Below are 15,479 nucleotides of genomic sequence, written 5' to 3' on the forward strand. Positions count from 1 at the left end.
ATAAACACTAACATAGCTGTTTACAGCTTCTAAGCAATGTTTTCTTGGTTTTAGCCTGTTTTGGGACAAAATGGGTATAAGTGGCTTTTAAACTCTCCACATCAATCTCAAACTCTTATAATTAGTTAGTTGCATTGGATTAAGACACATTTTAACCCCATAAACACTAACATAGCTGTTTACAGCTTCTAAGCAACTAGGATACGACCCGCACGTACGTGCGGGTTTTTTTATAAATTTTTTTAACCTTTTCAATTTCTTTAAATCTTATAATCTGAAATACATTTAATTTTCATGAAACATCTTATTAATATATGCAAAAAGATATTGTATTGTAGTATAGATAATGAACATATATCTATACTTATTATTTGGGATCCATAAATTTTAATGGGCCACGTGAGTATAAGTATATATGGGTTTTTACAAATTCGATCACGGCCCATGAAGAAATTTATCTTCTTCTCAATTGTGCGGAGTTACCAAAGAGACAGAGAAAAAAAACAAAAAGGCGAGATACAGAGAGAATTGTCGGTGTTGCGAAAAAATCGATCCCTAGCAATATAGATCGGATATATCCGAAAATCTCTGAAGCTTCTTCTATTACCAGTATGGAATCCCACTTAAACCAACATGATCGGATTTATTGGATAATCTGTCTTTTTGCAGTTCTCTGATTTCTACTTCAATGGATAAGGTAATAAGTCGATCTTTTATTTATAGATTCGTCTTTTCAATTATCAAGATTCGGTGTAGATTTATAATATATTTGTTCTATTATGTATGTAGCGTCGATCTGGTTTCCAAAAATATTGAATCCGATATGGATCTCCTTCTACAGGTTTGAATCTATTTCCAAATGGTTATTTTTCCTTTTTTTGTTAGTATTGAATCAATCATTCTATACTATTGAATTTTTAAACCAAATGTTATTTGTTGATTTGTTCTAAAAAAACAGGAAACCAAACAAAGAAGGCTAAAATAAAAGATAAGCACAAAACCCTTTCGTGTTTATACATCTATTATGATTTAATCCGAAATTCAAATATTTTTGATATTGATTTCTAATTTACTTGTTCTATTTTGTATGTAGCATTGGTGTGGACTGGATCGCAAAAAGGATCTTCTTCTACAGGTTGTATCTATTTACAAAACTTATAAATTTTTCTCTTTTTTATTTAAATAGAATCAATATCTATACTTAATATTGAATTTTTATGTTCTCCTCTTTGTTGGTTTGATCTCAGCTAAGGAAAACAACTAAAGAAGCGTAACTAAAAGATAAGGAAAAACTCTTTCGATTCGTGCTTATACATCCAGTCTGATGAATTAAAAACACTGATATTTTGTTTTTGTTTGGTCAGTCTATAATTTCTTTGAGTTAGACGATCATTGGACTCGGCAATTGGATTGAAGGAGGTGTTAGTGAATACTGGTGTATTCACTATTAATTGCTTTGCATAAAGTTTTCAAATGAAAGGTAAGAAAGCAAAAAAATTTTAGTTGAACACTTACTATAATGTTCATTTTCTTTTAACAAAACTAATGTTCCATTTTTTTTGTTTTGTGCGAGTAAAACTGGTGTTGGCCTAAGTTTCAACAATCACAACAAAATGGGACGTGTAGTAAAGAGGAAACCTAACCTCACTCACGGTAAGTTACTATCCAAATAAGTTAATAAAGTTTTAATTCGGTGTAAATTTGTGTTTTCTGCTGGTATTGTTAAGTAGTTATTTTAAGAAACCTTAAACCGTTTCTGCTGATATCTTCTCATATCTATACTAAACTGTTGAATTTTCTGTATTCTTGTTTGTTGATTTGTTCTTAAAATACAGGAAAACAAATAAAGAAGCCTAAAAGGAAGATAAGAAAACAAAACTCTTTCTAATTCTGTCTATACACTCTTCGTTATCTGGTTTTTGGTCATTATTGATGTTTTTGTATCGTCTGGACAGGGTTAAATTCTTCGAATTAGACACTCATTGAACACACCAATTGGATGGAAGAAGGACTCTGAACATATTGGTGTATTGAATACCTTTTGCTTTGCAAATGGTTTTTAACTCTGGTAAGAAAGCAAATTTACTATAGTTTAACACTGTCTCTATTAATCATTTTCTATTAATAAATCTAATACAGAATTTGTTTATTTTGCATGGTAAATCTAGGTCTTGCGTAAGTTTAAACAACTTGGTAGTTTTGGAGGTGGAGATCAGTACCAAGCACTACACAATCCTGGTAAGTTAATATCCTTGTAAGTTATTCAAGTTTTTATTCGACATCTTTGTTTCTGCTGGTATTGGGAATTGGTTGTTTAAAGTAAGTAGTTTCTAAATTTATAAATGTTAACAATAGTCGTTAATATAAAATACTATTAAAGAAAAGTTTCAATAGTATGGAAAAAAGTTTGAGACTTAACCTACTGCTAACACAGTATGTTTAGTTCAAGCATAAAAAAACCATACTAAATTATTACTGTCTCATCCTAAATCTTTAAAACAAAACATCTGCTATAAAGCATACCAATCCACAAAACTCTTTCACTCATTATATTTCTCCACTTCACCAAATTCGTCAGTCTTTTCCTCATTTGTAAACTTCCTGTTATTATAACACAGCCCAGAAAAAAGTTTTCATAAGCACAGTTTAGATTTAAAGTACATATTCATCTATTTATACTATTAATTTGAATGAATAACAGTTACCTTCGGAAACGACTTTTTCCTACATGAAACCACTCATTTCAAATTCTGAAAAACTTCCTTGAATACGACGTTCATTGTTTCCTTCTGTGGTTTTCCTTCTTTATCTACAATCAAAACCTTCAGTCCTTTTTTATTAGTCACTCTTGAAACTGCCACATAAAGCTGACCATGTGAAAAACATGGCCTCGGCAAATACAACCCAACATAATCTAAAGACTGTCCCTGACTTTTGTTAATAGTCATTGCAAAAGCAACAACTAAAGGTAACTGTCTTCGCCGCATTTTGAATGGTAGTTTAGTATCTGAAGGAGTGAGCAATATCCTTGGAATGAGTATTTTGTCGCCGACTCTGTCTCCTGTAATCACAATAGCTTCCAAAACAAACTCAGCCAATTGTGTGATCTGCAACCTTGTTCCATTCATTAGCCCTCCTCTTGGATCTATATTCCTTAACAACATTACTGGACAACCCACCTTCAATCTAATTTTATGATTTGGAACTCCAGATACCTTTAGGCTATTTAAGAAATCGGGTGTAAGCACTGGATTATTTTCAAAACGTTTATCAGCTGGATCAATAGAATCTGAACTTAGGTAAGTTCTTTCTTCACCTACAAATCAAAGTCAACATACACAAAGTGTTTGTATATATATTAGATCTTTGACAAAAAGTAACATCTTTTAGAAACATGAATATTTTAAAAACAAATATTACTAACCTTCAAGCTGATCAAGCATATACTCATTGATTATGCCAACATCCTCATTGGTTGGACATAAGATTGCTCTTTCTTGAAAGAATTTAGGATCATCATTATCTTTCAAATATTTAGGATCTCCATAAACCTCTCTGCTTATTACCTCAATAGGATCATCTGCGGATGTGATTAAAAACTCTTCGGGGATATCTATTAGCACTTCACCATCGTTAGGTTCAGAAATCTTTCCATCACCAACTTTTAGTATCCATTCTGAGAAATCCTTTACTTCTTTAGTTGCTGTAGGACTCAAATTATTCGCAAGAAGCCTCATGTTCTTGGTCAACTTCAATACTTTACAATGCTTCCACAGATAAGAAGCATTTAGTGCACTCATACAGATTTCTGCTCTTCCTGCATTTGGGATGATGGGTAGCACCTGCCTGAAATCTCCACCAAATACAACAACTTTTCCACCAAAAGGTCGATTACCAGCTCCTTTTATAATATCCGAGAGACTTCTATCGAACGATTCAAAACAGTGTTTGCTCATCATTGGAGCTTCGTCCCATATTATCAAAGATGCTTCTTCCACCAGATGTGCTTGATCTGAACCCGGAGTCATTGTACAAACACTACTTTCATGCGGATTAATAGGAATTCCAAACCTAGAATGTGCTGACCTTCCACCTGCTAACAATAGAGAAGCAATGCCACTGGACGCAACGTTTAAGACGATTGATCCTCTGGCTCTTAATCCTGCTGATAGAGTTTTATATAGGAAGGTTTTACCAGTTCCACCAAATCCATAGACAAAGAACACACCGCCCATTTCCTGATCCACTGCTTCCATGATCTCTGTGTATATGTTTTTTTGCTCGTCTGTCATGCACTTTAACCATGAATCATGTTTTTCTTGCTGCTCTTTCCGGTCATAGTCTCTCTCATCAACAATCAACACATTAGTATCATCAATTATATCTTCTGGAAGTGTAGGCATTGTGGCAAAGGCTGACAACCTTGTTCCATTGCCCTTTAATATGCTGTCTATTTCGAGTAAACCAAACCTCTGCTTATCTTCATCGGATAGAATAAGATCTTCACAAAATCAAAAAGAAAATCCTAAATCAGACCTAGATTATAACTCGCACATAATAGACACTGTAATGATTATAAAAGATTGATGTTTTACCTGGTCGGTTGAAGTATACTCTCCGTCTCATCTCTATATCTTCAGTTAAAAGAGACCATGTTTTTTCCCAAACAACTTCTGGTTGAGATAAACTATTAGATTGTAGCATTACAGCGAATAGACGACGTAAGTAGTTTCCAGTACCCCAAAAACTTGTTCTCACTATATCATCTATATATTCTTGATCATTGTCTAGCAACCCTAAAGCAAAACATGCCTCTTTGTAAGTTTCATAGACGACTCCTTCAACAGTTTTAATGTCATCAAAGCACTCAGGTCCTGTGATAGTATTAAGAAGGACTCGTAGATAATATCCATCTTCGAAACCAATTGGAACGTAGTTAATCCTTCCAATTGCCATACCTGGCCTCTTTCTTAAATTAAACTTCTTTTTCTTCCCATCCCATGTGAAAAACTCAGGGATTTGCGCATATGTTTTTGTTTTCGCCAATTCACTAACTTTGCATAACTCAAACCAAGCGAGGAACATAGAATTCACTAACTCTCCCCTCTCCAAAACTGTTTCTACTTCATCATCACCCTTGAAATATATTAGGTGCTTCCCTTCTAGGTGAAAAGACAACCTTTGAACTGATGTGGACCTGTACGTTATGGGATTTTTTAATATTCTCCAACCAGCTTCGCAAGCTGAAACATACCTGCCATTACAAATTCGGTCATCATAAGCTAAATTTTTCTCAAATTTCTGGTCTGATTCAGTATGATCAAATAATACAGATAATATAAGTATTTACCTGCCATTGAAGAAATCTTTTATTTCATCAACAGTACCACTACCTTCAGTATTTTGAACCGGAGTCTCCTTTCTTACTTTGTTAGCTTTCTTGTTCTGTACTTTTTCTGTTGAAGATGGCTCAACAACAGCTGATACACGATCAGGCCCTTTAGTAATGTACTTGAATAAATATTTGATAGAACCTGTTTGGTTGCACCACTCAACATTAAGATGAGCCCGATATCTTAGTAACAACACTTTGTTATATGGAATAACATAGCGATTGTCACACTTAAAACCATTCTTCTCAACAAAATGTTTTGTTTTCCGCCTTCTGTAAACTGGAAATCCTTCTTTATCAACTGCTGTCTCATCAACATTTTTTTTGGGGAAAAACTTTGTACATTTCCCTTCGTCCATACATGGTGAATTCATATTGGCAGCCCCACATGGTCCGTGAATCATCATTTCCTTAACCATCTCATAAAGCTCGGGTTCTTTATGCTTGTCTGGGATTTCANTGTTCTTGGTCAACTTCAATACTTTACAATGCTTCCACAGATAAGAAGCATTTAGTGCACTCATACAGATTTCTGCTCTTCCTGCATTTGGGATGATGGGTAGCACCTGCCTGAAATCTCCACCAAATACAACAACTTTTCCACCAAAAGGTCGATTACCAGCTCCTTTTATAATATCCGAGAGACTTCTATCTAACGATTCAAAACAGTGTTTGCTCATCATTGGAGCTTCGTCCCATATTATCAAAGATGCTTCTTCCACCAGATGTGCTTGATCTGAACCCGGAGTCATTGTACAAACACTACTTTCATGCGGATTAATAGGAATTCCAAACCTAGAATGTGCTGACCTTCCACCTGCTAACAATAGAGAAGCAATGCCACTGGACGCAACGTTTAAGACGATTGATCCTCTGGCTCTTAATCCTGCTGATAGAGTTTTATATAGGAAGGTTTTACCAGTTCCACCAAATCCATAGACAAAGAACACACCGCCCATTTCCTGATCCACTGCTTCCATGATCTCTGTGTATATGTTTTTTTGCTCGTCTGTCATGCACTTTAACCATGAATCATGTTTTTCTTGCTGCTCTTTCCGGTCATAGTCTCTCTCATCAACAATCAACACATTAGTATCATCAATTATATCTTCTGGAAGTGTAGGCATTGTGGCAAAGGCTGACAACCTTGTTCCATTGCCCTTTAATATGCTGTCTATTTCGAGTAAACCAAACCTCTGCTTATCTTCATCGGATAGAATAAGATCTTCACAAAATCAAAAAGAAAATCCTAAATCAGACCTAGATTATAACTCGCACATAATAGACACTGTAATGATTATAAAAGATTGATGTTTTACCTGGTCGGTTGAAGTATACTCTCCGTCTCATCTCTATATCTTCAGTTAAAAGAGACCATGTTTTTTCCCAAACAACTTCTGGTTGAGATAAACTATTAGATTGTAGCATTACAGCGAATAGACGACGTAAGTAGTTTCCAGTACCCCAAAAACTTGTTCTCACTATATCATCTATATATTCTTGATCATTGTCTAGCAACCCTAAAGCAAAACATGCCTCTTTGTAAGTTTCATAGACGACTCCTTCAACAGTTTTAATGTCATCAAAGCACTCAGGTCCTGTGATAGTATTAAGAAGGACTCGTAGATAATATCCATCTTCGAAACCAATTGGAACGTAGTTAATCCTTCCAATTGCCATACCTGGCCTCTTTCTTAAATTAAACTTCTTTTTCTTCCCATCCCATGTGAAAAACTCAGGGATTTGCGCATATGTTTTTGTTTTCGCCAATTCACTAACTTTGCATAACTCAAACCAAGCGAGGAACATAGAATTCACTAACTCTCCCCTCTCCAAAACTGTTTCTACTTCATCATCACCCTTGAAATATATTAGGTGCTTCCCTTCTAGGTGAAAAGACAACCTTTGAACTGATGTGGACCTGTACGTTATGGGATTTTTTAATATTCTCCAACCAGCTTCGCAAGCTGAAACATACCTGCCATTACAAATTCGGTCATCATAAGCTAAATTTTTCTCAAATTTCTGGTCTGATTCAGTATGATCAAATAATACAGATAATATAAGTATTTACCTGCCATTGAAGAAATCTTTTATTTCATCAACAGTACCACTACCTTCAGTATTTTGAACCGGAGTCTCCTTTCTTACTTTGTTAGCTTTCTTGTTCTGTACTTTTTCTGTTGAAGATGGCTCAACAACAGCTGATACACGATCAGGCCCTTTAGTAATGTACTTGAATAAATATTTGATAGAACCTGTTTGGTTGCACCACTCAACATTAAGATGAGCCCGATATCTTAGTAACAACACTTTGTTATATGGAATAACATAGCGATTGTCACACTTAAAACCATTCTTCTCAACAAAATGTTTTGTTTTCCGCCTTCTGTAAACTGGAAATCCTTCTTTATCAACTGTTGTCTCATCAACATTTTTTTTGGGGAAAAACTTTGTACATTTCCCTTCGTCCATACATGGTGAATTCATATTGGCAGCCCCACATGGTCCGTGAATCATCATTTCCTTAACCATCTCATAAAGCTCGGGTTCTTTATGCTTGTCTGGGATTTCAACGGATATAATCTTGTCGATATCTTCTGATTTTGGCAACTTAGAATCTGGGTGCATCCATAACAAAATATGCGCATGGGGAAGTCCTCTCTTCTGGAACTCAATGGTATACATTGCTAAAAAACACGCAAACAAATCCATATTAATAAAACATCAGAAAGTTAGAAAAATGTATAAACACAAATAGCTTCATACGGAGACTTACATGAGACTGTCCGTCCTAACATATGTTTTTTTGTTAGATCATCCATTAAAGAGTTGAGCTTCATCTTGAACACTCTGCTAATAATCTCAGGCCTATCATCAATATTCAATTTTCTTGCTTCACAAAATCGAACCAGCTCAGGCCATTTAGGGTTGCAAGTGAATGTAATGAATAGATCAGGAAATCCATAATACTTACAAACTGCCATTGCATCTAGATACATATTTCTCATATATCTAGGTCCACCAACAAAAGAAGCTGGCAAGTAGCATTTGGTCCCTTGGTCATTCAAATCTGTGTTTCCTTGATTTGCAGCATCCTTCACCGTATTATAATTAGCAGCCCTCAAAGCTGACTGATTTAGCTTGAGAAAAGTTAACCTGTTAGTCTCTATAGTCGTATAAGCATCCACTAAGAATTGCTGGAACAATCTTTTGGACATTAACAGACTATGTGATTCATTCTTCCTCTCCTGTATACGGAATGCAAACCATTGGCGCATACTGATGCACTTCCTCTCTTTCTCCGGATCTCGATTCTTTTGATTTTTTTTGCAACCTCCAGGTCCTTTTAGTATTCCTGGTCTATAACCATCCTCACCTTTAGGAAACAACAAAGGATATTGTAGAGCAAGATAGGCTGGATGTATTTCACTTATTCTTTGTAATTCTCCTGATTTCTCTTCAATCACAATGTCCTGAGTAGGCATTGGAACATGGAAGTCTCCTGGAATTAATGCAGCAACCTCTGATGATGTGGGTACATCATAGTTTCGTCCATCTTTTTGACGATCACTAACAATTCTCATGTGAAAACTTTCTTCAGGATTAGTATCTAGCCGCTCTTTAGCTAATCTAAAGTTTTCAACATAAGGGTTCACAGCATCTAGCATCTTGATTATAGCAGCAATCACATCATGTCTTAACTTCTGTTTTTTTTTATATTTTCCTGAATTTTTTGCTTTACTGAAAAAAAAAACAATCAGTTAATTATTTTATTTTGTAATGTGTAGATATTCATTAGACATTGGTGTTTAACATACCTAGAATGCCAGCTCTGTTTTCAACCTCATTCTCTGTATCTACAATATACAATTGTGAAAACTTTGGAAAATCACCGTCTGTAGGCTTCAAACTACCAAGTAGATGATAGTTCTCTCCTTGTATCTGGAACATGTTAGGACCACGACCTTTCACAACTGAGTTTTCGCAACACCCACCAAGTGATGTGAATGAAAAAATCATGTTGTATGCTCTGATATTTTCTCTGAAATGTCTACTCAATTCGTCATCATTTATTAACAACGCAAATAACAACTCAGGCTGATTATGTAGAAAAGGAAGTTTAACAGATCCTTGCAAACAACATTGTGTGAAAGTAGGATTTTTATCTCTCTTGTGCCTATTAATCTGCTCCCCATACCACATAATAGCTCCACAATATGAACATGTAAAATCAGGATCGCCATGGTCAAGATACTCTGCATATAGTATAAAATATTTGTTAATATTACAAAATACTTAACTCATAACTCATCAATACTAACAATCGTAGCACATATTAAATGATATCTACCTGTCGCTTTTTTCTTAGCTTTAGGTGTAGGAGTCTTTTTTGATTTGGAACCAAATGCTTTTATCAAACTTTCATCTAATATGTCCAAAATCTGATATCCTTTAATAACATCTGCAGGAACATCTTCAACACCATTTTCGCCTTCTGAGTCTTCTGAATAACCATCGTCCGAACTGCTACTGCATTGGTATGTTTGTTGCTCTCTATCTCCATTAGCTTCTTCATTTTCTTTTTTCAAATGAAGTTTGTATTAAAAATAAACTTGCAACCACGTAAAATCAATACTTATGTAAATCACATGACTTTGTGTTCGTTCCTATTTGTATGTGTTGGTTGTGGATGCTAACGTCTCCTTCTGTGAATGTTGCAGCTGGAATCGGAATAGCATTTGGTTTAGGTCTAGCAAGGAATTTTGCAAGACGAAACTGTGATTTTGGTCTAGTAAGTAATACTCCTTTTCCTCTTGATGCTATAACAGAGACAGATTAGTTAATTATAACAGTAAAGATGATTACCTACTAAGTGAACAGTCATTAAACATTTTCAAATCACTACAGTTGATAAACATTATATGTAGTACCTTGTTTGCTATTTACTGATGGAGGACTAAGTTGTTTAAATATCCTGCTGGTTTGTCTTTGTTTGTTAGGTGGAGTATCTTCCGCAATTTGTGAATGGTTGGGCAAGGTAATATCATGAGGAAGGAAGGTACCTGAATATGAATAACACTTAAGTGTAGCAATTAAACGATAGCTTTTATATTCATGGTTATTTATGAACTAACACAAACCTTGTCTAGTCATTGCAGATTCAAGCTTCCCATCTTTGATACTTTGGTGTGTGGCTATACGTTTTGCTGCTGCCGCATGTTTGTTACGGTTGGGACTGCCAAGCAGGTTTGTAACATCTGACAACACTGGTCTTGATTTTGATGCAGTCCTAGTAGAAGATCCTATTAAAATAAACAGTTTTAGATAACATGTTTAAATAATTTCTAAGTATATTTAACATATCTACAATGGTCATACCAGAGTGGAAGCTAAGCACATGTGGGTGATTCGGGTGAAGATGAGAAAATTTTTTTGCATTATCAGGTTTGTGATTCAAACCATCGAAAAGTCTTTTGAAAACTGCTTCAACTTGAATGACTGCACCTTGATTACTGACTGTATTAGGATTGAGGTTTTCATCCTTGAATTGTGACTTTCGTTTTTTTATAAAACTGCTTTGTGTGTTCTTTTGAGATCCGCATTGGAGCTCATTTTTTCTCTTCTTCATTTTGACAATATACAACTAAATTTTTCAACGATGAGGAAGCTTATTATATTTTCTTATGTTTTTTAAAACCTTAAAATCTGAAGAATTAGTTATGGCATATCAATTTAGTTGTTTAGAAAGCATCTTAATTTCTGAATTGATTTATTCCTATAATTAGTTAAATAGACTTAAATTCCTCTTTCCCGCCTTAATATTATGTGATCCCATAAATTCCTCTTTCCCGCCTTAATATTTTGTGGTCATTGCTAATATTGTTTTACTTGTAATCTGAAGAATTGGTTATCACATATTAAATTATTTGGTTAGAAAGCATGATAATATCTGATTTGATTTATTCCCAAAATTAGTTGTTGACATAAATTCCTCTTTTAAGCCTTAATATTCTGTGATAATTGCAAATCTATTCTTATCGTAATCTACTCAGTGAGGGAAAAGGATTTCTGTGATTTTGTGTGATCATCTTATTTAAAACAATTTTCTGTCGACACTTCATGAGTTATTTTTCATTACACTTTAATTATTGTTTGTTCTATGTGTTTAGTTAGTAATTTTTCTTTGTTTCTATGTTCTGTGGTTTTTATATAATTATGCTACGTATTTTAAATTATTCTACTAAACTTGTTTCTCTATGTAGGTTTATGAGTTCTTCACAAAGGTTTTGGTACATTCAGCCTGATTTTTTTTTCCCAACAGGTATGTTTGAGTAGACTACAATCATTATTTTTTTCACTAATATTAATAATACCAGTAAGTGTTTCAAAGACAAAGCATTTTTTTTTTTTTTGTAAATCTCATTAAAAAATAATGTAACAATGAAAACTTAGAAATGTCTAGCATGGAAAAAAGCTTAAACTTAGAGTATTCGAAATGAATATTCTAAGTTAAAACTAAAAAAAACCATCCTAGTTTATTTGATACTAAACAGAAAACCAACTAATAAATTGAAACACTTCACGATCCGCTTAAAAACTTAAGGCCCCGCGTCCACCTTTCCTTGAATGTTGTCTTCCTCTCCTTGAATCTTCTCTTCCTCTCCTTCAATCTTTTCCTCCTCTCCTTGAATCTTTTCATTTGCTTCTATTGCCTGACTGATTGATGGTAAACACTGCTTCTTTGAGGTTGAAGATTGTGCTGTGGCATCATCATTCGAATCCTCTTTACGTTTGGATGAGGGTGTGGTCACAGATGTCCCATTAACATTGCTATTCGTCTGTTCCTGAAAATTGAGATGTTTAAATTAAAGAACATGTTTTATTTTTTTTTGAAAAAAACTTAAAAGAAAACGTTTTTTACCTTAACTTCATTAGAGATCATATCCGTAGGATCATTCGGTAAGTCCGATTCTTCAATATTATCAAAACATCTACTCTTGTCACCCATCTCAACATAAGAAACCTTATAAGTCTCTTTACCATCAACAATGTTAGCGGTTGCAACAGAAGCTAGGAATAAGAATGACTTTCCAACCAAAGCTTGCAAAGCAGGTGGAACAATAGTAGGATCCTGAATCTGAGAATATATTAATAGTAAAGTTTGTTTAAATTATCAATATCATGAGAAAATGGTCAATTACCACCTAAATAACAATCAGTTACCTCATCATATTCACCCCCAAGTACATCTGTAGTAGTTTGATTCACTATCTTTATAGCATTGTTGTCAAAAAGAATAAACTTTGTCTCCCCAGAGCTATCCATGACATCAAGCACGAGTTTATACCTAGAATAGACAAAATCAATAACCAAAGCATCTTCTAACATTTCCTTGATTTATATGTTAACAAAGCTGTAAATATAAAGTATAGAAATCAAGTACCTGCATACAACCTTCGAAACATCTAGGTTGCAACTCTTGCACTCAAAGAGACTTTTTTTGTTTTTGGTTATGATTTCATTCTCTTTTTTCGGTACCCTCAAACATGTTCCCTTACACTTAACACAAGTAAAGTAATACCACCCAAACTCCATATCAATGTGGTAGATACTACAATAGATTTTGAATTTCCCCTCCTATAACACAAAATAGCAAATCAGAAATGTTTCAAATCAGAACTACATCTAGTTAATAAGCTATCGTAATTACCATCTGAGCTTCAAGAAGATCTGAAATAGAACTTCATGGAAACTGGTTGAGGTAATCATCATTCTCATGTTTAGGCTTTAGACAATCAAAATTCCTTTCACCGAAAGTAATCTTCAATTCATCTTGTGGAAGCCTGTATAGTAGTTAGAAAACAATTGCATAAACATTGTATAAACATTGATTTCTATATTAAATATAGTATATTGACACAAAATCTATAAATTACGAAATGTGGAATAGTACTTGATGACAAAATCTTGAACAGCAGGGTAGTCTTCGGCATTGATTAGCAGCAACGACATATCAAAGGCATTTGAAATGGTTCTTTCTCCTACAAAAATTGTCAAGAAAACATTAAGAACCCTACACATAATTCCGTAAATACCAAGTATAAATACTCTATAAACACATACCATTGTATGTGTTAATCTTTGCACATCGGATCAAACATGTGACTATTGCCTCATTTGCCTCATGACATGCTGTCCACATTTTGTCAGCAAACTTCCCCCAAAGGGTGCATGACAAACGCTGGTCACTGTAATACCACAAAAATTAATAAACACGTTAGTCACTGAGATGATTAATTAATAGCAAAATATCTATTATAGTCTTGTTACCTTGTATCTCGAAGGATAACCTCTAATCTCTTTTTGGGTTTGTCATTAAGCTCTGAGGTTTTCATTTCTCCACAGGAAACAACCTGTCCAACAACATCTAAAGTAGGGGAATTTATGTTATTCAAGTAATAAAATAGGATAGTAATTCAAACCATTCATATAAAACTAAACCATATATTAACGTACCAATTAGAATGTGTTCATTCAATCCATCATCAGCGAGTATATTATCGAAAGAAGCTAGATCCAAATAAAAATCATTTGAAACAGAATCACATCGGCTTATGATGGTCGAGTTCATGATTGTCATCCTGTATTGATGCTTTGTTGCCCGGAACTTCCCTGTTGATCTTGACAGCTGAAAGTTCTCGATAATTCGCCAGTCACCAAAAACAATAAGTCTTTGGTGTTTGTTGAATTGCTGCTTATTAATAGTAGCATGAATGAGGTCTCCCTATAATAACATAATTGAAAAAACATTAGAACATTAGTTAACTTTCTGGTTTGAAGTATATATGTTTATAAGTTATAAGGAGAAATCAAGAAACTTACTTGAAAATCAGCCAGAATCATTTCTATAGTTTCTCCGGCGTATGTCGTGTATTGTTTCCATGTGTGGACGATCCTGACTTTGATTTTCCACGATGTCTTGTAGGCCTTGAGGTCCGAAACATTTGTGAATCCATTCATGGCAGCCATGAGTTAATCGAAGGTAAATCTCTATTCTCTTTTCGTAGGTTTGATGATTTTTAAGATTTGCAATATATTGTATAGTTTATATAGATATTTGAAGTTGGGTTTGGTTTAAAGGTCGAATATTTGTCACATTGAATATGAGATATTTTGTTTGTTGATTTGATTTTGGGTTTGATACGATATTTCTGTTTTTAGTTTAGATTTTTGATAAATGCTATTAAATAAGTAATTATAAAAGGTAGTGAAATCGAAATGGTTGTTGTGATTGTTTGGTAAGCGAATATATGTGATTAACTGTTAATATTTGCAGTTAATGTTTTGATATGATCTTCATGATTGAATGTTTATACGTATGCTATTTTGAATGTTGATTTGAAGATTATGGAAATGATAGAGTATGATTATGTTAGTTTTGATAATATTTAAGTTTCGGGGTTTTATTATTCTTGATTTGGACATTAATTTAATAAATAAAACTGGTTAGTTGCTATAAACGGGAATTTCGAGTAATCAGATTTTTTTTGGGTTTTAATGGGATCAAACCGTTGATATGGTTGTTTCCTAATTATCTTTTGTCATATTTATCTCTTGCTCGCAGGTATATGAGGAATAATATGTTTGGATTCAGTTGTAGCTTAAACCGGATCCGAATGACCTAATGCCAAACACTAATGATCCGCGTCCGTTTGCACTTTTAATTTACCTACTTGCCCTTAAATTTTTTTTTTCTTTCTTCTTCCTTGTTTTCTGCCGTAGGGGTATTATATGGCATTTTTTGCCAAAAGTTTTTTTTTTTTCTGTTTTGTACTCCCCAATTAATAGTATAGATGCTTTCTTGGTTTTAGCCTGTTTGGGACAAAATGCGTATAAGTGGCTTTTAAACTCTCCACATCCATCTCAAACTCCTATAACTAGTCAGTTGCATTGGATTAAGACAAATTTTAACCCCAGAAACACTAACATAGCTGTTTACAGCTTCTAAGCAATGTTTTCTTGGTTTTAGCCTGTTTTGGGACAAAATGGGTATAAGTGGCTTTTAAACTCTCCACATCTATCT

At 34.1% G+C, this 15,479-nt stretch overlaps 1 long non-coding RNA gene across 5 annotated transcripts; it reads left to right on the plus strand.

The window, feature by feature from the left end:
* Nucleotides 1,035-15,266, plus strand: LOC104722394. 5 transcript variants are annotated; one of them, XR_002034908.1, is made up of 12 exons: nt 1,035-1,135; nt 1,248-1,653; nt 1,836-2,068; nt 2,169-2,238; nt 9,864-9,933; nt 10,117-10,191; nt 10,396-10,454; nt 10,555-10,642; nt 10,778-10,840; nt 11,659-11,717; nt 14,382-14,438; nt 15,021-15,266. It is a non-coding gene; the product is annotated as an uncharacterized LOC104722394 (long non-coding RNA). The 5 variants fall into 5 exon arrangements; XR_002034909.1 differs by having other exon boundaries at nt 10,396-10,433; XR_757201.2 differs by having other exon boundaries at nt 10,117-10,187; nt 10,546-10,642.

This window comes from Camelina sativa, chromosome 2, assembly GCF_000633955.1.
Source record: "Camelina sativa cultivar DH55 chromosome 2, Cs, whole genome shotgun sequence".
Taxonomy (NCBI): domain Eukaryota; kingdom Viridiplantae; phylum Streptophyta; class Magnoliopsida; order Brassicales; family Brassicaceae; genus Camelina; species Camelina sativa.